The 27,874-nt window shown below is 38.5% G+C and overlaps 1 long non-coding RNA gene across 1 annotated transcript; it reads left to right on the top strand.

Annotated features, from left to right (window-relative positions):
- Positions 1-37: 37 nt before the first annotated feature.
- LOC121340705 lies at positions 38-24,610 on the top strand. The gene is made up of 6 exons (XR_005953346.1): positions 38-189; positions 9,352-9,443; positions 10,802-10,887; positions 19,217-19,305; positions 19,891-19,989; positions 23,785-24,610. It is a non-coding gene; the product is annotated as an uncharacterized LOC121340705 (long non-coding RNA).
- Positions 24,611-27,874: the final 3,264 nt, after the last annotated feature.

The raw sequence follows: 27,874 nt of genomic DNA, 5'->3' as shown, positions 1-27,874 counted from the left end.
AATACTAATCAAGTATATACCTTTTGTACAGCTTTATGTTATCATTAAATAAAAATGATACCAGAACTGCAGAGGTAACAACTCTTCTGAAAGGCTGAGTCAACACGAAAAAGAACAGTCAGCAGTGAATAAGAGAAATCTGGGATGCCTTCACTTCAGATATTCAGTAAGGAAGAGGAAACAGCACAGGTAAAACATAACATGGAGTTTTGCTCTTACTGCATGTAGTTTAAACTTGATGGTATGAAAATTGTGCTTTGGGCTGCTTTTCAAGGAAGGGAAAACTAATGGGGTTTTTGTTCATGGCAGGGACTAGCAAACCAAGTAGGACCAATTACAATTTAAATAGATAAGTGAAAGCTGCATGATTTTAGTTGCTGTGTCATACTGGTTTTTGTTTCCATTATGCCTTTTACAGTTTTATTGTTCTGGTGCTTCATACTTGTGTAGTTTGAAGGTTGCTGTGTACGTGATTAGATTCACTCCCTACTGGGATATAGGCCAAGATACTCAAAGTGATTGTTTATTTTGAGCACCTCAATTTTTTAAGGGTCCAAACCAGAGAAATTTCAGAGTAGGGAAACTCAGTTTTTTGTGTGGTTTGTCTACATGACATGGAAAGAAAAAAGAAGAAAAAATGGGTGTGAACAAAATTCTTGTTCATTTTTCATTGTGCTGGTGTCTGATCTTTGGTTTTCTGAATCAAGCTGACAAGATTTGGGTACTGTTGTCCTGGAAACTGGAATATGTACCTGGCTGTGATCCAGGCTTAAGGAAGTGAAGCTGAGCGGTGACATTACCCTGTCTCTCCATTTCTCTTCCCTAACCTTGATGCCTTAAGTTTTAACTTTCATATTTCTCAGATTCTCTGCTGCTTAGGTGTGTAGCTCTGAGCTTCACATTAGGTGTCAGTAAGCTCCCTTCACAGGGTAGTTAGACAAAACAATCCCTTTCCAGCTTGAGACCAAGGACAACCATTAGAAGCTTCAGGTCCAAAAGAATAAACAAAGAAGACCTGAGGGGAGCAAACAAGGAGGATGGGACTTCATAACCTGAAGCTGTAATTGGACAATTAACCCCAATATGCAAATGGACCAAAACTTATAAAAGTGTGAGGCCTTTTGACCAGTGGTCCATTTTGTGACCCTTTCAGGTCCATCTTGGGTGTACTCCTGGCCAAGCTCTTGTGCTGCCCAAGGTGTCACATTTTAATAGATACCTATTTTATTCTCTTACCTCTGTCTAGTCTCTGTTCCAGGTTCAGCTTCTCAAGGCAGCAACCTCCTAATTGCCCTAGAGTTTTACTGAAGATTTAGATGCAGTCTTCTGGTAAGACAGTGGTGAGATCAGTGCTGAATGTACATGTGGAATAGGCATAACAGCTACAGTGGATATGTATTATAAAGCATAAATAACATATGTATTCCATTTCTCTGTCCATTGTGTGGGTGAATCTACCCAATGCAGGGGTAGCAAGAGGACATGCCTTCTAAAAGGACAGCATGAACACTGGTTCTGTCAGGATACTTGGCTTAGGATTAACTTTCCCCTCAAATTCCTTCCTGCTGATACAGAAAAGTACAATTTGTGTTGCTGAAGTAACTGCATTTATGAGAAATACTTGAGTTGAACTGAAAAAATAAAAAAAAGGTCCTGGAAGCATTCAATTAGGTTCTAGTTTTTTGATTGCCTATTTTTAGGACAAGACATCAGCTGATATAGCTCCTTTAAAAATGCACTTTGCATTAAGAGGGAAAAAAGCAGCATAAGCTGTGAAGTCTTAATTGTTAGAAGTGCAACAATAGCTTAAAAACAGACTGGTTTGACAGCTGGAGGAAGGGATACTTTATTAATAGTTGTAAGGAATGGGTGGTAGGGCCTGAAAAAGGCAACAGGGGATATAAAAAGAAGCCTTGTAACATGAAACCATTGCCAAAATCCCTCTGAACAATTTATGAAAGCTCCTGTGTCACATAAGCACCAAGTTAATACACGGTGAATGGGGTGACCACCTTCTGACTGGTGCGCCTCACTGAAAGTGAAGGTGCACCAGTGCTGCAGCCCAGCTCTGCTGTGGCAGATCCTTTAATGGGCTGGAGATGGGCACACTGGCTCACTGGCTAACAGCCCCTGCTTTTGTGACTCAAAGTTTCTGTCTGGCAAGCCACAGATGACTGGCCACTATACTTGCTGTATAGTCATCACACTTCAGTATTTTACAATCTGATAAGTCCCCTAAATATCCTTGCAACTGATAGCCAAATTGTACTGCTAATATGACCAGAGACATATAACTCCAAACACTCATTTCCTGTGGGAGGTGGCAGGGAAGATCCCCCTCTACAGAGATTTCATGTAATTAAATCTCTCCAGATTAAATCCCCAATTAAAGCACAACTTTAGGATTTCTGTGGCCAAGAGCTGACTGCATAGGAGATAACGGGAATGCAAAATCCCTCTTGTTGCTCCAGCCTCAGCTGCAGAGCTTCTCTGATTCCTGACTGTCTGGGTACCCAGAGCAATGTCCCATATTCTACTATGTCTGTATATGACAGATACAGAACACTTCAATTTTCTATTTAGTTAAAAAAAGAAGTCCTTAGGTATATGTCAATAAACCCCAGAATTTGGGAAAACCTTGGTAGCAGAAGAGCTGCAGTCGTGGGGGATGTTTTGATCTCATTTGAAATCATATATCCATAAAATCACTTTAGTGCAGACTTCCTGTGTCATGCCGTGCTGACTCTGTGTGAGATCTGACATTGTTCTTCACTCTTTAATAATGAGAGCTCGTGAGGGCAGGGAGAGGGGGAACCTAAACAAAAATGTCAGCCTGATTTTTAGCATTGCACAAATTTAACCCAAATTGCCTGTGCCAATCCTAATCCCTCCTTTCAGGTTTGTCCTTTCCTTGTGGGTCTGTGGCAACTCAATTCCTGATAGATCAAATCCAGAAACTTGCTGAGACTGTCAGTATCTCTGGCAGCATCACATGGTGCAGATGACACTTATTATGTTTGTGGTACATGGCAAATTTGTTCTCAGGATCAGAATTTTCTGTGGATGGGGGGCAAATGTGGCTTCTCTTCTCTGCTGCTCCCCTGAGTTGCAAGTGTGTTGCACTGATAGGAAGCATTATTTCTCTTCACTTTAGCTATAACCCTGTTGTTAGTTTTTTTTGCTTTTCCTAGAAGATTGTTTTTCTTTTTCACTAGTGATCCTAGCCAGTTCACAGTGTTGATGGGAATTTCTGTTCCTGCTACTCTGCAGCACATGTCCTTTCTATAGTGTTTATTTTCTTTCTGTGTATTGTACAAAGCAGGTTTCACCTTTGATAGCTATTTTTGTTTGCAAGGGGAACTGGCAAGCTAGGTGTTTTCTTGAAGCTTTTCCTGCGTAACCTTTTTTCTTCACCTTCTTGCCTTCTCTGTGTGGCACCAGTACTGGGAGCAGCAGAGCTGCCAGATGAACTGGCAGATAAGCTTTTGTGATGTGTTTCAGTTTTACTTTGGGTGGTATTCATGAGATATTTCTGAAGTTATAGGGGAAGTAAAAATGCAAAGGTAGATATTGCTCGTGGCACTGATGGGGAGAATTGGTGTTGCTAAGATGGGAGAGGAATTGCATTTCCATGAGATGTTTGGGATTTTTTCGGCTGGATTCTTTCCTTTTCCATGCAAAAGAAATGTTTAAGGGCTTACCCATTCAAATGCTGTGTAGGAATTTATCCAGCCTACTTGCAAAAAGAAGGTGATTGCATCTGCACTCATTGATAATTGCCAGTGTGAGAATCCATTGTGGTAGACTTTGTAAGACGTGATCAGGCAGAGATAAATTCTCTTTAGTGTAACCATGGGAAGATATACACCCACAGCTTTCTTATCAAAGCCATGCTGGTGTGTGACAGAAGGAGGGAAAACACACCTCCTCATCCTGTGTTATGTTGGCATATGTTATGTTATATGGACATAACATATAATAATAACATATGGGCGTATGTCACTATGTCTGTTGGCACAGCCTGAAGTCTGGTGGCATTGGCTCCCCCTTTTTGCTCAGGTATGCTTTTGGTGATTGTACATCCTACCCATGAATGCTAAATCCTGGTTTGATTGCACATGTCAGCTGCTCCATACTGAAACCTGTTCATCAGAATTTCCAGTTTGGCCCGGGGGAGCCTTCCTTACAGTTTTCTAAATGATGAAAAGTTGGTGTTAGAAATGTTTCTAACCATGCTTCTGATCCACAGAAAATATCAGTTACATTAAAGGAAATAATTCAACCTTATTTGTTCTTTTTACTCAGTTTAGGTTTGAAGGGTACGGAGCTGTAAGAGAATATGGTTTTGCTTTGTACATTATTGCTGTTATAATCCAGGAGAAACACACCAGGACCCACTCATTATTTAGCAGACTAGTGAAATTTAAAATATAAGACATCGCACGAGGCTGAAACTGCAGTCCATCTGTAGGGAGACTTCTTGCTGCTGTAGGAGAGGTGATGCTGTGCTTTGGGAAACAGCAAGACCATTGCTTCCAATGTCTAAGGCACAGTACCAGTATACAGGGGCCCACACCCTAATTTTTTTGAGGTAGGCAATTCTTAAAGTTATCTCCCTGTCTTTCCTTTGTTGGCCCTTTACTACTTTTAGGCATCAGCTGCCTTTGTAAGTCTTCTTTATGGTTATATTTGCTAAAAAAATGCAACTGGTTTGGATTCTGTACCTAAATAACTTGACTGAGAACCTACAATACTTGCTGTTCTTCCTCTTCTTCAAAGCTAGACTACAATTAATGAAAACTTGCAAGTGGTTTCTTTAATACACTATTATTTTTTTTTTTAGATTTTTTCTCTTCAGCCTCTCATCTTTGCAACCTGCACAGCTTCCTTGTACTTCCTTGTCTTTCTTTAACCATTATGCAGAATAAAATATGATTTTTCTCCTTACTTAGACTTTGAACCCTTTGAAATGAAATCAAGTAAGTTTGCCTGTACTTAGTTGGCTGGAATCTTAGCAGCTTCTACTGATTTGCTGTGTAGAGAGTGCCATAGCTGATTAAAATAGATTTGATCTTTTGTCTCTAGATCAGCAGGTGATTTTTAATCTACAGCAGTATCACAAAGTTATAAGGTAGCACCACACACTTCCATAGGAAAAGAAAGTAATCACACCTGATTTAGTTTTGTAAATCCTAGTGAATAATGCAGAACATATCTGAAGTGAGTCTGTGAGTGCAGCTAGGCTATTGACTTTCCTCAATTCTGCATAAGCAGAGAAGATAGAAAAATGAAAAGTACTGACAACTTCATCCCTGTCTCTAAACCCAGGACTAAATATCATAAGTGCATATATAAATATATATGTATAGATGCAATTCTGTACATGTGCTCCATCGTTTCTTACTTCATAAGTTATTAATATGAATTTGAACTATACTACTTATATATACACATGATAAACATATGACAAAAATTAGACACAGGCAAAAATGTCTTGCAGAATTTGTGGTCTGAATAACAAGATTTACCCCATATGAATGCCTACGTGTGGTAACTTCAGCTCATTCCTCATCAGATAGTTTAAGTTCATTCATGTCCTAATAAGTGGTAGCTGCTCTAGGAAGCCCTCTAAGCTTTCTATAACCAGATGTGCCACTAGTCAGCTTTCCAAAATGTGATGTCAATGGAGCTGTAGCTGTTTAAAGGGCTATGCAAGGCAAAAAGTGGTATTAGTGGCTAATAAAGGCTAATTCTTCTGCAAGCAACATTAGCTCGCTTCGCTAGCTTGTTATGACTTGAAGTGTCTGGCCATTGAACTATGCATCTGGCTCATTTGTTGCTCTCAAAGAGATCCCACCCTGACTGACAGCTGTACTGGACTGGAAAAAGTAGCCCAAATGAGTGAAAGCAGGGGGACTTCAGTTTGTGGGACTTTAGGACAGCAGCAATCCATGTAAACAACCTCCATAAGAAAAAGAGATGGGTCCTGGCTCTGGGCACTAAATTTCCTTAACTGAGCAGTTACCACTGCAGAATTTTGTGCCCACAGATGCTGTAATCAATTCATGTTATACACAACTATGTAAAAGACACAAATGTCCAGTAACTGGTTGCAGCAAACCTAAATGATCACTAGAAACTTAACTTCCAGTGAATTCCAGATACTGTGATGCTCTAAAGTGATTAAAACAGCATCAGGATAGCCTAAGCTCTGTGGTCATGCATTTCTTTTTACTGACTGGTGTTTTGGGTTAAATGCCACATCAGAGTGTTTTTATTACAAAGTTCCTGTTCCTGCTCAATGCAGCTGTACCTATTCTAAACTCCTTCATCAAAGGCGACCATTTCCTTTTTTTCTTAATCTCACATCAGTGTACCAAGAGCACTTGTCCCTGGCTTCCTTCAGCTTGCCCTGCAGAAAAGCTTTCTTAAAATCATCCCCACATCCATTCTTTCCTTTGCACATGCTTAGAAATGTGTGTGCAGGTGTGTAAACGTGGACACATGCATGTACCTAATCAGTTTCTGCTTCAGTCTTACAGCCTTGTGCGTGGTCATACTGGGAAAGGACTCCTGGAAAAGGTTGCTACCAAAGAGCAGTGAAATTCTTTCTTCCTTGTGTGCTTCCAAATTATTTTAAAGCCTTCTTTATTTATGAGAATATTTATTATGTTTCAAATTTCTGAACTCTGTGATAACATTATGCACACAAATGTGCACTGAGGTCAGAGTGATTATTTTTTCACTGTGGTATTGTTTTTGAAGGTGATTTGACACTCAGTGTTAAGACAGGTCATCCAGAGTTACAGGTTGGTGATGTTGCCTTTTGTGCAATTAAGCCCTTAAATGTTGATCCTGGATTGAGAGTTTATAAAAACCACATGGAAATATTGGTTTATGCTGTTAAGTAAATTTTGGGTCCTAAACATCTCTTCATTATGAAACAGTATTTGAGTTAAAAGGAGACCTTGGACTAATGAATGAGTTTGGCTTCTGTAGCATGCCTATGCCATGGCTTTCTTTGCACCAGAGACTTCTGTGAAGTGCTGACTCTTTGTTTTGGTGACATTGGAAAGGGAAATCTGTCAAGAGAAGACCCATAAGTCCAACTTATCATGGCAAAAATGACAAAGCAGAACTTGTGTAGAAATTGAGGCTTCAAATTGGACTTTTCCATCTGTATTATTTTTGTTCCCTGTGAATTTTTTTTTTAGTAGCCATAGTTTGGTACAGCTTGGATGCCCAGTCTTGTGAGTGGGTGAGAGATAGTGAGAGACAGTAATATAAATGATCTTTGCTTACCAAGGATCTCAGGAAATCATGTAAGGGGAAACTCCCAGTATTTTCTTCTTATACCCAGAGGGATTTTTCTCACACTTAAAAAAAAAAAAAAAAAAGAAAAAGAAAAAGTAAAGGCTATGTGATCTAGACATAAAGAGATACTCAAGAATCTTGTAGAGCATAGTCTAATTTATGTTGTTTAATGACGACTTCTAACATTCTAACATTGAAATATAATGAGAAATTATAGAAAAGAGATCTTTTAACAACAGAGATCTTGTAACAACAGGAGAACTGGAGCTAACATTTGACTCAGAACAAAACTAACCAGTCAAGGATGCATTTGAGGAGGTAAGTTACTTGCCATGGTACATGACAGATTGGTGCTGAAGTGTCCCACTCTGCTCAAATGCCATCACAACTAGAATGTGGCAGGAATGTGTTAATGCTGCAGACCTTGCTCAGGCTTCAGGAAGCAGTTACTCCTCTAAATCTTAAGTATATACAGAAAAGATCTGTAGAAAATTTCTAAAGATACTGTGACTGAAAAGTCAGAATAGTCTGTTTCTTGCTGAATCAGACAGTTTCACTGTAAGGAAACAAACAAATGCTGTAATAATGTAGGATGTGACATCTTCCTGCCATTAGCAGTGTTCTTTCTGTCTGTTTGGATCCTCTAGTAGAATAAATCTCAAGTTCATTAAGGGGAGTGGTAGGTTGGGATGTTTTTCATCCTTTACATATTATGGTCACTGTGGCCAGAGTTGTTACGTGTCCTTCTCCTCTGTCTGCTGAACAAATTCAGCTCTGTATGAATATTCTTGATTGTGTTTTGCTGGTATCACTCTATCTTCATAGTTTCAGCTCTTCTTGGTACCCCTATTATCAAAAGTAAAAATGCTGCTCAAAATTTGTTTTTGCCTCTTCAATCTCCCTCATTTCTTCTACTGTAATGCCACATCTGTACTTTTTGTTTATGCTTTTCTGTCTTTAAGTCTGTGAAGCTAGTTTTGTGCCAAACCACCATGCCACAGCAACAGCCAGCAGTGATGCAGTTGCCCCAGTGCTAAGCTGATAACACAGAGAGAGCTGAAGCATTTCTACTTTTGTGCTTTGAACTTGTTCTCAGGGCTGGTTTCCTGATTTGTCTCATTAGCACTGATTTGCTTTGTACTCTGAGTGCAATTGTTCATTTAGTAAGCGTTAGAGCAACTACATCTCCATTTTCTCCTAGCTTAAGCAAAGCAGCAGTAATGGCCACCTCTCCCTGGATTTTCCTTGGCAAACTTCCCAGAATGATGTGTACTTAATTGTAATTTGCTCTCTGTGGTCAGCAGCAATATCTCATCTTTTAGTATCCCTACAGCACCACTGTATTTAACTCTGTGTGTGTCTGAGGCCTCACCTGATCTTATACAGAGTAACCCTGTATTTCAGTTAGGCCAGAGATGTTCACATTTATTGTTTATTCACAATAAATTAATTCCTCTGTCATTTGCTGCTTCATCTGCTTTTCATGACTTAAAAACAAACAAACAAAAATAACCCACCACTTTCTTTTGGGAAACTAATATAATTTTTCTGGGGAAGCCTTCATCTGTGCATCTCATGTATCTTATTAAAGCTGGTTTTGAATTTTAGGTAGACAAGCAATTTTCTGTCAAAACTCTTCAAAAGAAACAATGAAATGTCCAGACCATAAATCCAGGAATGGCACAAAAGTGGGAATATAAGACCTGCAATATGTAATATGAGTCTTTAGTCCAACCTCCCCTATTTCCACCCTGGTGCTAAATGTACTGCTGACACCCTTGCAAGAAAAGAAACACACTGGGCTTGGACATGAGTGTTTTTGGCAGAGCAACAGGCACCCTTAGTTTAGGCTTAGTTTCATTTCTATAAATTTCCTTGATAATACATGAAAAAGAAATGTCAAGTTATCATATTTGTGAGTTTGGTGGTGAATTTTGGCAAATATCAGATCATCTTAATGAAATGTTGAATTTTAAAGCTAACACTTGAATTAAAAAATATCTTTCATATAAATAAAACTGACAGCTTTCATTCCAGGTACATTTCGTGCTCTCAAGGAACTCCTGTCCTGCTTAAGAAAAATAAAACTTTCATCTGAAGTGAACTAATAACTGTTGCAAAGTAAGAAGGTATTTCCAAAATTTCTAACTTGCCTGCAACATTTGCATCAGCTAAGTCAGCAACCCTTTGCTAGCCACTGTTGGATTATATTTTATGTGGGAGACAGATAATCAGCCCTGTGTGTCCTGCAATGAGCTTTTCCTTACTGTTGGTCATGCGTAGTTTGTTTTTTTCATTTCTCATACCTCACAGAATGTAAGGAAAAGTGGTGTTGAAAAAAGCCAAAGAAACAAATTCAGATTGAAATTCAACTAAAAAGCCAACTTGAATTTTTTTGTGTGTGTAAAAATAGGTTGTTGATATTGAAATATTATTAGCCATCTTTTCCAGATTTCATGTCTTTCTCCTATCCCCGTCTTTCCCATCCAGTTTTATAATCATGCTTGGTCATCCCCAAACTGAATTTTTGGGCAAGTGCATGATTTGCCACTGTGAACAGAAAAATCCATCCAGTGTTGTAAACAGCACCTCATAAGGAGTTTGTGGCAGCTTCTGAAATATATTCCTGTGTTAATGACAGGACTTCTGGTTTTGAACTTTTATATGTAACTCTGCTTTGCTTGGTAATACTTAACTAGGGAAGATTCCTGATAAAAACATTGATTTAGCTATACAGCAAGCTTTTCAAGATCTCTTTTAGAATCTCTTTCTGTTGCCATTCAAAGAATAGTTCAAGTCTCTTTTAAAGGCTTTTGTCTCAATGTTCTAGTTAATTAATTTAAAACTCATCTTTAATGAGTTTTAAAATATTAAATATTGGCTATAAGTTGCTTATGAAATCAAGTAAGTTTTGTTAATATGATTTATTTCAACGTGTTTAGTGTAAACAGTAATTTTCATTAAATAATGATGAATGTATCACAGAGGAGTAATACATTTTCTCCTTTTTTTAATAAGACTTATGTCCTCATGCTGCCCCAATACATGTGGATTCCTAGCACCTGAATCTGCCGCACATCCTGGGGGTAAGGACTGGCATGTGCCACATGTCAGACATGGTGGGCCATGGCTCTGGTTTGGGCATGCCCACCGTGTCTGGTTGTGCATTGCTGTGCCCCTTCCACAGCATCAGCTCTCCAGGGGAGCATCCTTCTCCCTGGCCTCTGTGGGGGACACTTGCCCCTCTTCAGGACCTGCAACGAGGTTGTCACCTCCCAGGGGATTGCACAGCTGTGCACTCGCTGTGTGTGTCAGGTTGAGATCCCAGCTCCAAGGTGAGGAGATAATGCTGCCCTGCAGATGCCTTGGGCAGCATCACTGCAGGGCCAATCACGGTAACATGATGAGAATGATAAATCTTCTCTGTGTTAGACCAGGTGGGATTTATAAAGTTTGTGAAGGTCTGCTTTTGTTTTTTCCATTCTAGGCCCTACAGTGACCTTACTGTTGGCTGATTCCAGGGAAGCCACCTCATTATTCTGACTTGAAATTTCTTCATCTCCAAAATCAGAGGTAAGGATCAAAGTATCTTGAAACAGAGGGATGAAATGTACCATGGTTATTATGATATACTGCTTGCTGTTAATATCAGAAAGGGAGATAATCTGTTCTTATATTCAGAAAGAATTAAATGCCATGAAACTAATGGAATTGTAACAATAGCATGAGGAATGCTGGTAAAATACCAGCATGACATGGCTTGAGTTAGAAGTATTTTATTTTTTGCCTCATGTTAGGAACCACTAATTCTGGTGGCTACTGTAACTTATTAAGAATTGTATGGGAATCTGTTTTCAATATCTGTGATTTAAAAATATCTTGGAATGTAACACTGGAAAACAAAAAGAAAATATATTTCCTGAAATGTGCCTCAATGCCATTTTTTCACTCTCTAATTTCTGCTGTTCTGCTTTTTTGTCTTTTTTTTGTCTTTTTTTTTTTCTTTGTTAGTTCTTTTTTCTTTTGTTCTTTCTTTTTTTTTTATTATGATTTTATACATAATTTCATAATTTTTCTGAAGAACTGATATTTATCAGGGTTCACATGCTGAAAATCATTTGTGTAGTTATACATGCTTTGTTTTATTTTCAAAGAAATTATTAAGCATTTCAAAGAGAAGAAGTCATCTTTCTGATTTCTGTAGAACAAAATAGTAAGGAAACTTGAAGTGTTTTCTCTGTGATTCTGCCACGTCTATAGATTTTTTTTGTAAGTATTTCAACATTATAGTTGAAAGAACCAGATTAAACATGGTAGGGATTTTATAGTTCCTATGGTCTCTACTTAAAGTGCATTAAGCACTTAAATCTCAGCCTAACTAAACTGGAATGGATGCTTCCATTTTGTAATAAGGAAAACTGTGGAGCTACAAATGTCATCATGGCCACTTTTCTTCATAAAGCAGGGAAACAGCTTTAACTCATGGACAGCATCATCTCTGCCCTCTGCTCTTGAAAGTCCAGTGAGAAGAACAGGATATCACTACTGACTCCCATTTTTTAGCTTGGATACAATTTCTTCTGTGGCTTAGAACAAGTTATTTCTTCGTCATATGTTTTAGCTTACCAGCTATATGAAACCTTTGAGGTCCATGTGCTTGCAAAAATGCTTTAAAGAGGTGAGGTGAAAGTTTAGAAGTTCTTTAAAAGAAGCTTCTGTGAGGTCTCAGCCTGCTTCCATATTTGTCAGTGAAAGTTTTACCACAGACTTAAGTGGCCAGACTTGGGTTAGAATAAATTTAATTTACATTAGTCACTTCATGCAGGTATCTGTATTAACAAGGCTTTTAGTTTCTTTGACACCTCATTCAAATAAAAACTTGATTCTCCTGAGATCCTGCTCTGAAGCATTCAGGAAATTAATTAATTGGCCTGATTTTTGTCCTTTCACCCACCTAAGAACATATGTTCTGTCATCCTCAAATCATATGTAAGAAAGCTGCTCATACCCAAAGTGTCACCATAGTTAACTGGTTTTGTCTAAAGGTGGCAAGATCCAGAGTTCCTGAACCTCAAAAAAGAATGATTTCAGACATTATTCCCTTTTTAAAATAAGGGATTCTGGCCTCAAAAGCATCACTGCCCTTAGACATGATATGGAAGTAGGTGTGATGGTTTATAGGCTGTAGATGATTCAGTAGGACTTGAAGGTTAGTCATCCCATCCTAAGAGCACTTTAGACCTTCCAGCAAGGTGTTCTGGTCAGGAGGTGAGGAGCAGCAGGGTGTACTAGCACCCATGTCTGCTTCTGAAACTGATACTGCCAGATTGTCCCTGATAGGTTCAGCATCTACATGGGTCTGTGTACTGCTGTTGAGCTGATTATCTTCTCCTGCTGATTGATCCTGGGGGTCCCATACACCTGTTGGCTTTCTCAGGTATGTGGTGGGGTACCTTGTTGTTTTGCAAGGCTCAGGTGGGTAGCTTGTGTGGCCAGAGGTTTGGCCATATACCGATTGTCCTTAGTTGCTTCCTCAAGGTCACTGTGCTCACCTTCTCATTGAGCTTACTACGGTCTGTGCTTTAATCTTCTGGAGCTGGCTGAAGCAGATAGGACTTGAATGATAACAGGCAGCAGCCCAGCAGCACGAGGTTTCCTGTTGTCCTAATGGCCATGCAAATATTTCATGCAGGAGTGACTTCAAAGTGGCTTTTCTCTAGACTGTACATCAGTGCAGCTGTACCTGAGAGGAGGGTTCCATCAGAGAGCAGGCTTGTCTACTTCTATCAAAGCTTGAAGTTGCATGTTCCAGGTATATATTTAGGTATGTGGCATCCTACAGCATCCTCCAGTTATGAATACAGTGGGACAGACAAATCTAAATGCAAAAATAAGTATCCCAGCAAGTCCAAACTTTTCTCAAAGTCAGCTGGTGGCTAGTGGCTCTTCAACACGGGAGCAATATTGCCAGGTGGTTTGTATATGGAGGTAATGCTTAGCAGCAAATTATCAAGTAGAGAGATGGAGGCACAATAAGAAAACTTGCAAGTACAGCATTCTGATTTGGGAAATTTTATCCTCATTGTCAGGAAAACAATTCTCCTAGATGGACTTGATAGCATAAAAGCACTGTAATTTTAGTAATGTTACTTTGGACATCAGAACTTCAAACCTAAAATGATATGAGGTGTTGGAACAAATCATATCATGAGGTGTTCCAACACCTCATATCATGTATGCAGAGTTTGGTCTTTGTGGCTTCACAGAATTACTCACACTTCCTTTATTTAAGAAAACAACCACATTTCTCACGTCTTAAAAGTGACAGTCCTACAGTGAAAAGAAGAACTAAGTGTTCCTTGAACACAATGTTCCTAATGCATGTGCAGGGATTAAAGGGTTCACAGCTCAGAGGAAATGGCATAGTGGCTAAAAGCTACCTGGGGAAGGTCAGCTCTGAGGCAATTGTGAGTTTTATATTCAGTTGTCATAACACTCCTTCTCTAAAACAGCTTATTTAATTGTCACCACAAGGGATGAATGGCCAGGTGATGCAGTTCTTTTAGAATTGGAATTGGCTGAGTTACTTTTCTTGGGTGGAACTGAACTAGAGAAATGGTCAAAAACATTTGAATGGTCTTGGCACATTTGGTACTGTGTAACTACTGACAAAATGTAAATAATTACATGGTAACTAGAAAGATGCATGCCAGGTTAGTAGTGTGAGAATGCCTTGGCAAATTAGACTAATGACTGCATGGGATACATTCTGGTACAGCTCCCACTAGTCATCTGAGCATGTTTGATTGGAATGTGATGTATCTGGAAGCTTGAGCAAACACAGTCTGACCCAAGTGCTCATCCCGTTAATAGAAAAGACTCCCAGAGTCATACTATCCTGACCCAGCTTTCTGTGTGTTCATGCATCCTGTTTTCTGAGCCATGAATCTGCAATGACCAGTCCCTTGCAGTTAGTTGTTCAAAGACAGGATAAACATGTGTTTAGAGGAATTTGCAAAAGCTATCAGATGCTCAATACTTTTAATTTAATTAGCATTTTGTGAAAATCCAACCCAGGGCTAGGTCTTCCAGAGAATTTCTGTGTTCTAATGCACCCAGTAGAATTTATCCAGAAAAGATGTACTATACTCTGCCAAGGACCATGACTGGGTACCTTGGGAGGGAATGTACAAAACTCTGTACATAACAAGGAAGAACCTGTTCATGGGTAGGAATTGTTTGCAGGAAAGGTAGACTTAGCTCACTTTACCATTTTCTGCATTCAGGTCACAGTTCAGCCTCCTTTATCTTGGGGTTCTCAGCCATGAACTGAGTGATGCAGCTTGGTGCTGCACGGCTAAGAGTCTGCTGTAGGTATCCAATGCAGAAACATCTTCCCAAAGCATTTTAGCCAGTTTTAGATCCCCCATCAGCTCCTAAAAGTACTTCCTTTTCAAAAATTGTAATTCACAGCCTACTGTCCTTTTCTCCAAGTTGTCTTTATTCTCTTTGAAATAAATCTCTCCTTCCTTGTTCTTTACTTAAGTGTCTTGGAGTGGTTACAAAGACACCAGCCTCCCAACTCAGTGACATTACTGATTCTGAGGTACTGTGCAATTTCTTTGCTCTGTAGAGTCAGTCTATTCAACTGTTGTCTCAACAATCAGCGTCACTCTTTTTTGCAGCACTGATATTTTTCAGCTCTGCACACTCTTACATTTTCTAGAATGATGAAAGGTCCACATAATCGGCTACTGTAACAATTTATACAACATAATCCACAGGAATATACATAATGAGAAAGGAAAACTTTAGTCTTGTTTATGGTCTTTTATGGTTTTATGCTGAAGTACTGTAAATGGTATTAGATACTTTAAAAAAGTTGTCTAAATCTTGAACTATGTAAGAAAATTGATGGTAGGCTTGTAAAATAAGGCCCATGGTATGCTGTTGAGATTAATTCAATCTTATTAATTCCAGGAAGTTTAAAGCGACCTCTTATTGTCTGAAACAGAGAGTCAATGAAAATGAGATGATATTTGATTATTCTCATTAGTTAAGCAAGCAAGCATGAAGTGGCTCGAAGCATTGTGAGGAAAAAAAATAGAATTATATATCAGGGAAAAGTTTATAAACACAGCCAAGGAAACCAGCTGACAAATGAACCTTTGGAATCAGCACTGCTAAACATATTCAGGGTTCAGCTAGACATCCATCTATCAAAAAAGGATAAAGAAATCAGTCCAGCCACAATGTAGGGATAATACAAGAGAGTTTCCTGCCAAATTTCTACCCCAAATAATGTATGATTTAGTTGGAATGGAAAAGGAAAGCACTTTGTCTTGCTAGATCTTTCACAAATAAAATTTTCTTTATTCTGAGGTGTGTAGGTTTTGCTCTAGTTTCAGACACACAGACTCTAGCTTAGAATGTTTTTATTTTTAAAATTTAAAAATTGATATATTTAGAATAAAAAACTCTTAGAATGAAGAATTGTTTCACAACGTCTTTTTTCACAGCAGTTTTCCAGATTTAGTCAGATTACTCATACCAAGCCTGAGGAAAAACTGTCAGTAAGGTATTTATTTTTTGCAGGCTTAATTAGAGGTATGAAGGCTGGTAAGACTGGAGGGTTAGGATAATAAGGTTATAAAGGCATGGTTAGCTTTTTGCCTCTATGTCACTACTTCAAATACAGGCCAAGAAGGATATTTCCCATTCATTACTCTGAGTTACTGTTCAGATGGGTGGTAATGACCTACTTTTAGTGGGTAGGCAGGCAACACTCATACAGTGGAGAGAGTTCAAGACTAAACGGATATTACTGCTCATCAAAAGTTGGGGTTCAGATTTTAAAGCATATCTTGACATTCAAGCAGTTGCTTCTTGCAATTTTGAGGAGTTTGAAAGCAATCACCTTGAGCTGAAGTAAGGAGAGTTAAGACACCTAAGCTCTTTACAGAAAGCTAAGTATATGTTTATCTGGAACACTGAACACCTTCAAAATTGTAACTAGAATCCTCACCAAGTTTTCCATGAAACTGATTCACCACTTTTCCATGCAGCCTCAGTAAGTGTCTGATTTCCCCATTGTTTATCCCAGAACATGCTGTAAAGGAGAAGATGGATGGCGATGCACTGGCTTTCAAGTGCTCTGCTGCAAGCACAGTCTCCTTTCAGGGCAATGTCTTCCAAAGCATCAGTCATATCAGAGAGACCAGCCTGGCACAGAGATGAAGCAGATACAGTTTTAAAGAGGCTGTTTCAGAAATAGAATTAGATTTAGAATAGAATAACAAATGAATCTTCAGACTGAGTACTGAGTTTCTACAGATGCAACACAGAATTCAATATTTTCAAGCAATAAATACCTTGCATTCCCTAATTTATACTGTAAAAATTAGTGCTAATTTCTAAGATATGCTGTAGAGTTGATCAAAAGCAAGCCTGCCATGTTATCACTGCATTATGAAAATGTCACATGACCTAGGAAAGGGAAGTATGAATATCTGCTATCTGATGTATACAATTGAGAAGGGAAAATCACAGAGTAAAATCATCAAGCCACATTAGCCAAAGAGAACAGATAAGTCAGGGTATAACACTGGAACTGTAAACAATCAAGCAGAGATTACATCTGTGTGGAAATGTGCATGTTTTTCACAAGTGACCTAAAATTTTGGCAGTAAAAAATTAAAAAAATCTAGCACTGTTTATCAAAGAAAATTTTCAAAATGCTGTATGGATAGGATAATAATCATTAATGTGCATTAAAAGAATGCTATTTTTGGGTGTCACTTGAAACTTCTCTACAAATTACACAACTTAGAAGCAAGGAAATTAATTGTCCTGGGCTCTGATTTGGCTCAGGTACATGTGTGTGTTTTCTGCCCTTCCACCCAGCTTCTTGCCACAGCTGTGATGGCATCCCCAGCTGTGTCTCACAGCTCTCACTGCTGCCCTACCAGCCTGGCCTGGTACCCAGCACACACTTCTCGACTAACACAGGCAGCAGCTCAGGCATGTGCTGGTCATCTCCTCTCTCTTCCCTTCTGAATGTTCCTGTGAAACTGCATGTGCTTGCGTTTGTAAATACGGATGCCAAGTAAAGCTCTAGAAACATTCACCATCAGAAAAGTTGCCTTTAAATGTGTCAGAGTCTCTATTTGCCATGTTCCTTCCTCCTCCACCATCGAGAAAACACGATGGCAGGAAGAGTGCACCATTTCCTCCAAAGAGAACCACTGCTGCTCTCACTATCTCACAGCAACCTAGAATCTGCTCTTCCAGTGTGCACGCACTTTTAGCTGCACAAAATGTGGGACTGACCTGTACATTTTAAGTCAATGAAATAGGACATTTTGGAAGAGGAAATAGTCAAATTAGGTTATCACAAAACAAGAGCTTTTATAGTTGACTGTTCAGGCAATGCTTCTGACTGCTGAGCTAGCTCTTAGTAAGAATGTGCAAGTTGTGCTATTTTTACTTGCTACTTGTCTAGTACTGGACTTGTTTGCAATAATTTATTCTTGCATATAGAGGTATATATCTAGCAACAAGAATTTAGGGGAATTTTCTGTAGCTAACAGAATTGTCAAAAGAATTCATTGAGAAGGAAGAGAGAATACCGTGCTAAAGGAAGCTTTGAGTGGACTTTAGAAAAAAGGCCCCAATACATTTGACATTCCCTTCAAAATACTTACATTTTTGCCTATGAAAAGCGCACTTCATTACCCTTGTCATGCCACTTCATAACTTCTTGTTAACTTGTTGTACTTTACCCACTTATCTAGTTCAGTGGTTTTTATTCCCTGGTTTTCAACCACTACCCTTTCCCCACTTTCAATCTTTGCAGTTTGCACTCAGACACCATCTGGCTTCACCCCCGGGGTTTCCTAGACAAGGACAATCTAGTTAGCCTTGTGAAATCCAAACCTCAGGCAAAACACAAACTGTAGAAAACTTCCACAAGACAGGCTTTGTCACTACTCTGTGACGGGCAGCTCCATACCCAGAGAAGCTGTTAAAACAGAAATCACAGATTAAGCACAAAGTTATCTTCTCAACCATCCTACTCTTTCCCCCAAACTTTTCCTTTCAATTTACTGCAATTATTGCCAGTCTTTTCTGGTCAAGAGAAAGTTTGACCTCTGTGTGTGTAATTACAGAAGTTCAGAGTAGAACATCATGTAAGAAACTCTCTGTAAAATGCTTGGAGTAAAGTAGATTAAGAACAGATTTACTAAAGAAATTAGGAAGTCATTCCAGTGTTCTTTTCTGTTCTAAATAACATAGTGAAAATAAATCTCTGAGGCAAGATTCTGGACAAAGTCATTCCTTTGAAAAGAGACCACAAGATTCCTGGTCTTCTTAAGGAGAAAACAGAAAGAATTGGTCTTGGTTTGGGACTCTCTAAATGCTGATCCTTTTGAACAATGTGGACAAGTACAGAATGTTGTCCAATGTATTCATCCTTGAACAGAAAGAAATCAAATTACTCTGTGCTCTGACTGTCTCATAGGAGCAGAAAAAGAAAAGAACCCCTCCCTTTCTTTTTTATGTTTGCTATGCTCCGAAGTTTCTAAATGAATTTATTTGGGTAAGGCATCTGTTTTGCCCTGAGAAATCATGATCCTGTTGCACAGTTCAGTGGTTTTGAGCCAGATAGTCTTTTATTTCAGGCTTTGGGAATCTAAAATTAGTAGGCAAATGCATATCTCTATAGGAGCATTTCACTAGTAATGGCCATAGAGTGAAGATTGAGGTAAGTTCTCTACAATAACACAGCCATCCCAACTTCTAACCTTCTTCTTGTAACCACCCAACTTCAAGATTTCTCTTTTTCATTGTTGTATTCTGTTCTCTCTCCTGACTTCATAGTTACTCCTGTGTGTCTTCACAGGAAGAATGCACATCACAGTCCTGCTCTGACAACATAGGCCCAGGGAAATGAAGAAGAGCAATTTTTCCATTATCGTAAACTGCAAAAAGGTAAAAATACAATCATCCCCTTCTCTGTTTGGTAGTCAGAGGATTGAAGGGGAGAGCATATGGAGCAGTAGCTGGGTACCAGTGTTATAGATGTTAACTTCCGATCTTGTTAAATGTCCTGTGAAATGCAGATTATATTTCTGTCTGCCTTCAATATGACTGAGGTTTCATGATACTTAGATGATAAAAGACTCTAATGTAAGAAGTAGGTAGCATATTAGATACGCTTTTTTGCTTTACAGTGTTCCCCAGTGAAAACCACAATTTCACTTTGGTTTGATGAGCATGTCATGATGGCATTGTGGTAGGTTTACCTTTTGAAATGATTGAAGAGTAGAAGTAGACTGTGTACTGTTAGCAGGGAGCAATGTCTGATACCAATTATTTCAAATTTTGCAGTCCAGAACTGGGTTTTTGTTATATTTTGAGGTTTCTTCTAAAATGGTGGCCTTTCCAGTCAGCAGATATAAGTCTTGCCAGTGTTCTTGTGTCAGTTAACAAACTCAGTTATTTATAAATGTTCTTAGATGTGTGACCTTGAAAGGATGTAAGATATAAATCAGCAGTCTCTGTTTCTAATCACAGTGGATGCACAGGTTCCTTTTGAGCTGTAATGAAGAAGTTTGGAGCTGGAGACTACAAATATTTGAAGTAATTTTGATGTCAATTTTTCAAATTTCCAAGGTATCTAAGATGTGGCTAATAATAATAGCAGGCATTGTCTGTTTCTCCCAGCATGTGGCATGAAAGTGATGTGGTCACAGAGCTATGCATTATTTACATGGTGTCATCATGTCAGCAAGTGGTATGGCAGAGAGCCAGATTAAATCACTTCTGATTTTAAATACAGGACACTGAATAATAACGTTGTGTCACACTTGAGGACACTGGAATTTGGCAAATCAGCAGCAGCTCAGTGTGTCAAGCTCATTTGGATGGCTTCTTCCCTTCCTGAATAATCACAGAATCAAAATCAAAGTTCAAGTAAATTGTATAAAGTTGGCATTTTAAAATTTCCTCCCAAAGCAAAAGATTGTACCCAGGAAACAGACATTTTTTTGTTTGTTTTCTATAAAGATGTGGCATGAGGTCACTGCCCTCATGCAGGAATGTTTGCACCTGAGCAATGGTGCATGCATGGTGCATGCTTGCCATTAATCTTTGTTGTCTCTGTAAGTAGCAATTCTGGTATGATTACTTTCATCCATTATTTTTTTTGTAGAATCTACTGCAACAGGTCCACCATCTCAAACAGGAGGCAATCTTTTTAAGAGGCAATCACATCATGTAGAATAGGAGATTTAAGTGTTTGAGGTCTTCCAAGAAAATTTTGGGTGCTGTTCTCAACCATTTCTTCTGCACCAGTTCTAATTTCTGTATAACTCCTAGAGCTGGTTCACCTTGCCAGCTGGTAGGAAACCAATTCAGCAAAATAAAAACATGGATAGCTTTCTGTTGGTTTAGTAATCCAATTGCATTCATTGAGGAGCCATGTGAAAATCAGAAAGTGGAAGGGGAGGAATGAGCCTGCATGTCAGGGAAAAAAGGATGCAAGGGAAGTGAAAGGAGCGGAACTGTTAGATGAATTTTACCATATTGTGAAAGCTCACCCTAGAATATTTAAAGAGCAGGGAGGGAGCTTTTAGAAGGTTAAAAGAAGCATCCAAAATACTGGGATTCATTTTGTCTTGTCACCATAATACCCTTTTTATGAAGCTAGAAATATGTATGCTCATAAAAACTCTTTGCTTTTTTTATTTTAAAATATAATGCAACCATTGGAGTTTGTGCACAGTTCTTTCAAGTTAAATGCTTAGTTCAACATTCCACTTCCATTTCCTGGTAGAAAATGTTTTATATGAAAGCAACTTTAACCTTTCAGAAAGGTTCATTTACTGTTACGTTTGGTATCAGCTTTCCAAAAAATGCAGTCTGCTTTTGGCATATTACAGATTCTGGTTTTAATAGTGGTTTAGGGGGAAAAAAAGTCATATGGCATAATTCAGAAATAAAATACTGCAAGAGAATTCTCTCTAAACATGAATGCACCCGGTGAGTGAGTGGTTTAAAGTCAGTTTGATCACTTAAAGCCAAGACATGGGCTCAAGTTATCTATGGACCAGCTGGTAACAAATAACACATTCAACTCTCAGTCACAGGAAACTGTTAGGTTGCCTTTTTATAGACAAGTACAGCTCTACAGCTCCTGAAGCACAAGGGAATATCATACGGACTTGGAAAGAATTGAACACCTACCATATGCACATAAAGAAGGGTAATAAAGATGAAAGGCCAGAACAGAGCTTTAAGTTCTATTTTTCTTCTTTTGATTTATCATCTGCTTCTGCATTGCTAAAATTTTCTTTGGACTAAAATTAGGAAGAATATGCTTGAATTGCTTAGTTTGATCAAATCAGTCAAACTTAGGCTTCCATCTCACCAGTGTAACAGATGCTAAACATGAAACTTTAAAGTACATTATTGCTTTCTTTATGTCTTTATTGTGCATTCATTTCTGAAGTGCTGATTGCTGTAACAATCCCCTGCAGTGGGCAGTTCCTGACCATGGGTTGCTGTGGTTATGGTGAGATGGGCATTGAGCTGGTAGAGCTGTATCAAGGTGACTCTGAGCTAGAGTGAGGGCTTACTACTTGGGTGCAGTGCCATATAAACATATCTGAGTCTCCTTTGGGACCTCAGCAGCTCCTCTGCAAGTGCTTCAGGACTATCTCAGCTGTCACGTTGGCTCAGGAGTCACTGCACTGTGGTTTCTTGCCATGTACGGATATATTCTGGGAGTTATCTTCCACAGGAATTCTGCTGTCAATAACCACTTCTTACAGAAGAAAAGGACCTTCAGACAGGCCTGGCCATGAGTGAGACAATAAAGGCTAATCCTCTGTGCTGCTGAACCTCAGCTTCTAATAAAGAACTCAGAACTTGTAAGCGTAAAGCTTCAAAGTAAGTTCAGATTTGCAGAGGGAGGGCAGATAAGGGGGTTGTAGCCCACCCATCAAGACCACCTGGTCTTAATAAATGGTAGCAGTCAGCCTTTGTGCCACATGCTCTTTCCATATCCTACCCTTCTTCCAGGGAGTGAGATTACCAAGAATGCTGCTGGCAATGTATGTGTCAAAGTCGGGTGCACTACAGAGTCTGCCATCACACACAATGGTTTTTGTCACCCCTGGAACTACAGCAGCTGAATCTGACCACGATGCTCAGGAGCTGAACCTTAGTAAAATAACACATAGGGTATTTAATATCTGATGATGAATGCACGTCCAGTACTTTGAAGATGGAAAGATCTGCAAAAATGCAGACCATTATTTTATCTGGAAATGTGTACTGTGGCGTTCCAAAGAGTATTCATATTTCTTATTCCTTTTTTGTGCATGTGCAGCTCTCATGAACTTTCAGCTATGAATCCGTATGGGAATAATTTCATTGTGAGAAGGCGGCTTCCATTCTATCCTGAAAAAAAGCTGCATGAAAATCACAGAAAGCTACAGAAGAAAGTACCAGTCATTGTTTGAAAGCATTGTGGCCTATGGAGATGGAAAACAGAACATGGATTTGCCTCCAAATTTTATAAGCTTCTGGAAACATGAATGAATGAGAAACAAATGCAAAAATTTGCTTTAAAAAAATTAAAATCTTAAATCCTTATTGCTTTTACAATGAACAGACCTGGCAAAAATGTTAACTATCTTGAGTATCAGTGTTTAAACAGGTAGTGGTATTCCCAGTATTTTCTGGTTGCCAGCTAGATTAGTGTTATTCCTCAGATGACAACAATGAAGTTATCAGCCACTGGAACAAATTATGAAGAGGAGCAGTGAGCTTACCATTTCTTGAAGTCTGCAAACTGAGAGGGGTTGGTATGCCTTAGCACACAATGGATACACAGCTGGGTGAAATTATTTTCTTGTGCTACAGAGAAGTACATGAAATATCCTATGTGATCCTTTCTAGCTTTAAGAGCTATAGTCTATAATTTCACAAAAACCTTACAAAGAACTCTTAGAAGTAGTGATAACCAGAGCACTAATCTGAATGCATCTTCTGATTTTGGGTTGATTATGCCAAAGTATTAAAAAAATTACAGACCGTAATGTTTCTACATGTTTCTATCATGACAACTCATATTAGTAGCATTATTTTACGATATTGGAAATTTGGTTTTGGGGACTAAAGAGACACTTCCTCTTCCCAGAAGAGTAGAATGTACTGTAGTTCGTAAAAGGATGTATAAACAAGTAAGCATGCAGGCTGCTGTTGCCCGACCTGATCTATTGTAGTCAATAAAATAAATAAACTAGGCTCACTCAGTGAAATAAAAGACATCCCATGAAGAAAATCTGAGGATATTTCTCACTATTGTAGATGACTTTTTAATCTTAACTTCCATTTTCTTCTCCTTGTAGGATAACCTAGCACACTGTTTAAAAGAAGATTTTTCTTTTTTTTTTCCTCTAGAAGTTCTACGGTTGAAAACAGCTTTTTTTACGCCCTCCAGATTTCAAGAATTTTGGGACATCAGGCACTGCAGAAACCTGAATTCAGTGGGTCAGTTGAAAGTTTGGTAAAGATGTGCTTGAGCGAACAGCTGGACATGAGAAGAACTAGTTCTTCAGTGCTGAGTGGGTTTGGCAGCACAGCTAGGACTGCATAATTGGGGTGTCCTTGGTTATCCTAGAAAAACTGAAAAAAACCATCATGGTACAGCTTTTCAACCATTTCAGGGAAAGTTGATGATTTTGTATCCAAAATGGATATGCATAATTCCAGAGGGAGTTTTTAAGATTTTAGGTTGTCGTCAGTGACTAGTTACCTTTGTGTCTGTGTCTAAACTCCCTTAGCGGCCATCTTCTATATACATATGTTGTGCCTAAATAAATATCTCAGCTGTCCCTCAGGTGGAGGGCTGTCATCAAGGCTTGCTTTAGCCAAACACACTGTGTCAGTCAGATACAGTGATGGGACCACAAGATGATAGAACCCAGAGGAAATTTGATAGTTTGTGCTATAGAAGCACTCAGATTGCTTTATCAAGCTGTATTTTCTGGTCTTAAGTTTCATAAATTTATAACCTGAATTGATTCAAATAAGTTCAACTTTCTCTTGTTACTGTGCTTTGTGCTTTTCTGAGAAGATGATTGGAAAAGATGCATGCTGAAAAAAAGACGAGTTCAGCCTCTAACTGATCTTAAGTTTTTAAAATATATTATCCTTTGAAAAACCCCCACAACCCAGTTTGCCATAATAGTTCCAGCATCAACAGTCACTAATCTATTTTCCATGCACTGGCTGTAGTAAAATATAAGTGTATATATTTAATGCTTTGATTTCATTAATCTAGAAGAAGAGTTTGGCGGTGTTTTGGTTGAAGTAACTCCTCAACTTTAGTCCCTAATGGCTAGTTGTGTAGTTTTTGTCCAAAAAAAGCATAATACTATAAAAGATACTATAAAAGGTCTTTAACATTTAAAAGGTTGGGGAACTAGACTATATTTCCATTCATCAGGGGGATTCTCAAAAGTAATTTTGGAGCTGCACTGCAAGGAAACTGGGAAGAGCTTGAAGTGCTAATATTCCCTTTGCTTTGTGAGTATACAGAACAGTTTTCTTGTCCTACAAGTATTTTGTTGATTTTGAAATTTTAGGCCTGGCATGGGACTCAGTGGATATATGAGTGGCCTAAGAAACAAACAAACGTATTTCATTTTAATGGTGACCCCTTTTTTCTTTTTTTAACCTTTTAATATAAACTAAATTAAGTTTCAACAGGAAAAGATGCTTTCAAACACAAACCCAAGAGTTTTTGTTTTAAAAATGTTGAAATGACATATTTCTAGAATTTCAAAATCTGGGGCTTTTCCTTTTTTTTTTTAATTTTTAAAGAAATTTTTTTAAGGACAGGAAGTTCTTCTGGGAATAATTTCAGTTTTGATGAATTGTCAGTTGTTACTGTGTCTCGTTATGAAAACCCTGTCTTCACTTCCAACTCTAAACCCAGGCTCCCAATACTTTCCAGAAGTCTACAGTATGATCACCTTAGCTGCTTTACTGATGCATTATAATGAGACATAGATTTTGGGCAATTGTCTTTCTTCACTGCTGCAATAAGACAAGGGTGAGAGTGATCTGATATTATTTGAGATTCTTCTTTCTCTGTATCTGCTTGAGATTGGAATAGTTCTGTGGTTTTCTTCCTAAATTCCACATATATGGTGTTTCATGTCACTTTTTCTTCACAATTTGTAAACAAGTAGATGAAAGTTACACGTGTGCTAGAAATTAATTTTGTGTTCTCAGGGATGAATCACACTTCTGATGAAAGCAGTTATTGGAAACTGCCCATTTAAGTACAGGTTTATAGCTTTTCAGGCTTGAAAATGTCTCTACTCTGTTGTTTCAGTCTTAGATGAGAAAGAACTAAAAATAACTAAAGTAGATACAAAATTCAGCTAATGTGTTGTATCATAAGTTTTCCGTCAAAAATGGTGAAGGCAGTGTGTAGGAATTCCTGTCTTTTGTGCGGTTTCTGTTGCATTACTTAGTCACAGTAAGTTTCAGCATAACCCATTCTGAACCTCCAACGGTGTCAAGGATGTACTTGTAGATATATTTGCATTCTCAGGTTTCTCTTTATATTTTCATTTATTTTCTTTCAAGCAAAGTTTTGAAATAATAACAAGTAAGCTGAGGTCCTTTTTGAGTCTGATTAACATTGCCTCTGGGATCAAGATGTCTTCATTGCTAGACAGCTGAAAGGAAATGCATTGTCTCCACTGAAGTGTGTCTGTATATCCTGAGGAGGATATATTTATTATGAGGAGAACTCTTCTGAGCTGGAGGAATTAATAGTGGTCTCTGCAAACCATCAGTACTTCTCTGTAGTCCCAGAGAGGAATGATGCCTCATGATGCATCATTTTCCAATAGTTTTGAAAGATCTATTCCATAATCTTTCCAGCTTTGGAAACCAGAGGTCTTCTCTATTTTCTGTGCCAAGACCTCCTTCCAGCCATATTGCAAACTGGCAGTGCATGAAGAGCAGCTAGTGGAATTAGCCTAATATATGACAAGATGAAATGCCCCGCTCCTATACTAGCCTTCATTGTCACAGAGCATTCTGTATTTCATCCCTTGCTGTCTGTGCTAATCAGTAGCACTCTTTTGCTAACCGGTTCATTTTGCATTGCTTCAAATCCCAAATTTGAAGCGTAACACCAGTGTTATTTTTGGGCTGACTGAGCACCAGGCATTGTAGAGGACCAACGGAGAGATTTCGGCAATGGAGTAGGGACCAACAGGGATGTGTGGTGCTTGCTGCCCTTTGCACTTGGAGTTTTCACAGGAGGCAGGGCTGTGCTCCTCCTTCTGTCAGGCACAAGCAGCTTGTGTTTGAAGGCACAGGTGATTTTGTTTTCCTGCTCCTCTCATGCCCCATGAAAGTGATTAACTGCATTTTCATTTTGAAACTGAAAAGGAAGCATATCAGCTTGTGGTTCTGCCACTAAAATTTGGTTCACTGGCAATCCTTGTTTCTGAATCCTGATGATCATTTGATTTTGCTGGTGTATAATTTTGTATCTGCAGACTCAGGAAAACTTCAGCAGCTATTTTAATCTCTCTCTTCATGTCTATGGAATAAGTACTTTATAAAAAGAAGAATGCTTCTTGTACACAGTTGTATGGCAGTTTTAAAAAGGCAATTGTTTGGAGTCTAATGGTAATGGCATTTAACTGCATTATCTACTTGGCTTGATTACAGCTGACTCCTGGCATGTTCTGAATCTACAGTTACATCAAATAAGTGATAGAAGTCATAGAAACCTTGTTGAAAATAATGTTGTCTCTGAACATCAAATAACCTCTCATCAGCTTAGTCTTAGTACCAAACTTTTATTCTGATCTGATATAGGTCTCACTGTTTAAAACCTCAACTGTGAATCTCACTTTAGTTCAGAATTAGGTTTGGTTGTTGCAACCTCATCCTGTCATTTACTTGGTCAATTAGTATATTAAATATTGTATAAATACTTATGTATGATTGTTGTCAATAGATTACATGTGTCCCAAACATTGGAAGTATCCTACAATCATAGAATGGCTTAGGTTGGAAGGAACCTTAAAGATAATTTACTTGTATTTTGGAATACAATTAAATGACCTTATAAGTCCAGAAGGCATATAAATTTTACAAGGTTGATTCAAGTACCAGCCACAAGAAGGGGCAGTGCTGATAAATAATATTAATAGTTGGGCTTAATTCTTCATTAGCAGAAACGCTTGATTCCAAATAACTTTTTATTTCACTAAGAAGTTATGCTCTTGACTGTTTCAGATATTTGAAAAATCCTATATATATATAGTACAAGCTGAATACAAACCCTTTCTGCTATTAGGAAATCACAAAACTGATACTTGAAGAAAGACCTGGTGTTTATGCTGGGACACTTTTTTCTCCCACCTTTGGCAGCACACCTTCTAGAATTCCCCACTCTGTTGTTATTCAGACAAAGACACCTACTATCATAGACTGGCCCTAACCTGACTTCATC

Source organism: Onychostruthus taczanowskii, unplaced genomic scaffold (assembly GCF_017590055.1).
Source record: "Onychostruthus taczanowskii isolate IOZ18803 unplaced genomic scaffold, ASM1759005v1 scaffold42, whole genome shotgun sequence".
NCBI lineage: Eukaryota > Metazoa > Chordata > Aves > Passeriformes > Passeridae > Onychostruthus > Onychostruthus taczanowskii.
Note: the sequence above shows the minus strand (reverse complement) of the source record. Positions and strands in the feature narration are given on the sequence as shown.